The sequence below is a fragment of the Euleptes europaea genome, chromosome 20 (assembly GCF_029931775.1).
Source record: "Euleptes europaea isolate rEulEur1 chromosome 20, rEulEur1.hap1, whole genome shotgun sequence".
Lineage (NCBI taxonomy): Eukaryota > Metazoa > Chordata > Lepidosauria > Squamata > Sphaerodactylidae > Euleptes > Euleptes europaea.
In genome coordinates this window covers 4,561,379-4,563,621 of record NC_079331.1, presented here as the reverse complement: position 1 = coordinate 4,563,621, position 2,243 = coordinate 4,561,379, and the positions used below count along the sequence as shown (strand labels likewise).

The 2,243-nt window shown below is 44.2% G+C and overlaps 1 non-coding gene across 1 annotated transcript; it reads left to right on the top strand.

Moving 5' to 3' along the window:
• Nucleotides 1–1,012: 1,012 nt before the first annotated feature.
• On the top strand, nucleotides 1,013–1,084 carry TRNAC-GCA (transfer RNA cysteine (anticodon GCA)). The gene has a single exon. It is a non-coding gene; the product is annotated as a tRNA-Cys (tRNA).
• Nucleotides 1,085–2,243: the final 1,159 nt, after the last annotated feature.

Sequence of the window (2,243 nt, the reverse complement as noted above, 5' to 3'; positions counted from 1 at the left end):
CCTTATATCACAGTTAACTTGTTTAAATCTGAAAAGCAACTTCACACAAAGGATTTGTACTCTCCCAAAAAAACATGTAACTTTTTCTTAACTCCTTTTCTCTCCCTTGCCCATAGTTTTCCAACAGCAATTTTTATGCAACATGCAGATGCGTAAGCGCTTAGAACTAGAAGCTACCAGAGCTGTTGACTGGAGAAGGCATTTGCTGGCAGTTCAAGCCAATATACAGACACCATGGACTAGAAATCCTCCTTCTCCTGGGATGAAGTGACCTAGTAAAACTTCTCCAGCATTCATATTTCACAGCTGAACTGTATGTTACATTGTCCTTCTGCCCTTCATGAGGCAAAGAGCAGCTGACCCTGGGCTGTTTCATGTGGGGAAAATGGCATGCCCCCTCCCAAAGATCCACACCCCCACCCACAGACATGCTGTGCTCCCAATTCAGAATGGGCCCCCATGTACCTGAGAACTGAGGTCTGAGAGGCAGAGTGCTGGACTAGGATTTGGGAGGCCCAGGTTCGAATCCCCACTCTGCCATGAAAGCTTGCTGGGTGACCTTGGGCTAGTCGCATGCTCTGGGCCTAACCTACCTCACAGGGTTGTTGTGGGGATACAACAGAAGAGAGAAAAAAAGATGTAAGCCATTCTGGGTCCCCACTGGGGACAATACATGAAATAAGGAAATGGAACTCTCCAGGCTTGCCTGACCGAAAGGCCTTGTGGTGGATCTGGGGAGATGAAATGTGGTTTGTAGTTAGGCCCTGACTACTGTTACTTTGGAACTTCTATCCATCCACCTGATACCAGTGCCAGGGAATATTTTCATCTCTTTGAATGTTAATTATTTTTGGTATGATCAAATAACTTACTCGTTTAAAACAGACCAAGCTAAACAAGCGCCCTTGACAATCTCGCACAGCCGTAACAATATTTTAATGCTGCGCATAGCATCGAGCGATGGACAATGGATGTGCATCAGCATAAGCAGCCAATAAATCATGACAGACAAGGGGATATAGCTCAGTGGTAGAGCATTTGACTGCAGATCAAGAGGTCCCTGGTTCAAATCCGGATGCCCCCTTGGCACGTCTTTGGGAGAGGCCATGGATCAGTGGTAGAGCATCTGCTTGGCATGCAGAGGGTCCAAGGTTCAATCCCTGGCATCTCCAGTTAAAGGGACTAGGCAAGTAGGTGATGTGAAAGACCCCTGCCTGAGCCCCTGGAGAGCCGCTGCCTGTCTGAGTAGACAATACTGACTTTGATGGACCAAGGTCTGATTCAGTATAAGGCAGCTTCATGTGTTCAATATTGGCATCATTTGCAAACAAATTTCAATGCATGTGGTCACCTCCTTTTATAATCTAAGTACAAACTACAGTGCGTGTGCAGAGTAATGACCAAAATCACATCAGTTAACGCTTAGTGCCAAATCTACAGCCCCGTGAAGAAAATGGAAAGAATGTTATTTCATATACATAGTACATCCCTGACATGAGACATCTGCAACTTTTTTTTAATTCTCTGTGATCCCCTGCAAACCAGATCCTTAAGACTGAAGATAACTTAATCCCCTCATAGTTCACAGTTAAGCTATTTATACTGTTCTGCATCAACTCCACTGAACGTGGTTTAAGCAGTCTCTGGGCCAAATGCCAAGACTGTGAAGCAAAAGTTGCCTTAAAGCCAGGGTTCCAGGAAGCAAGCTAGGTTTAACATGCTTTTTGCCACTTGTTCTCGTCAGGACTCGCAACTTTCCTTGCTTGCACCATAAAAGTGATAATTGGATCAAAACAGCTAACAGTCTTTTGGAAAATATCACACTGCCCAATATCTTGGAGAGACAGAAGATCAGAAATTGTTTTTCTGTTCGATAAAACGTGACACGGCCATTTTAAAACTAGACTTCTAAAGTAAGTACAGGACACTATAATTGTCCAGCTGTGATACTTGGAAGTCACAATGATCGGACTAAACTCCATGTTTGTAGCAGTTTTCGCTCACCAGTCTAAAGTAACTGCAGGCCTAAATTGACGTTTCTGTTTGTAGCAGCATTATAATAAAAACAGACTTTGTCTGGAACACCTAACCACATCTTGGTGAATTCATGCCTTACCTTACATTGGTAACATGCTTCGGACTCAAAGCAGAATACGAACCACAAAATGATAGCCAGCTTCCCCAGAACCCCCTGAGGCCTAAAGTACCATCATGCCTGGCTGAAGCATTAAGGTTCAGAAGTT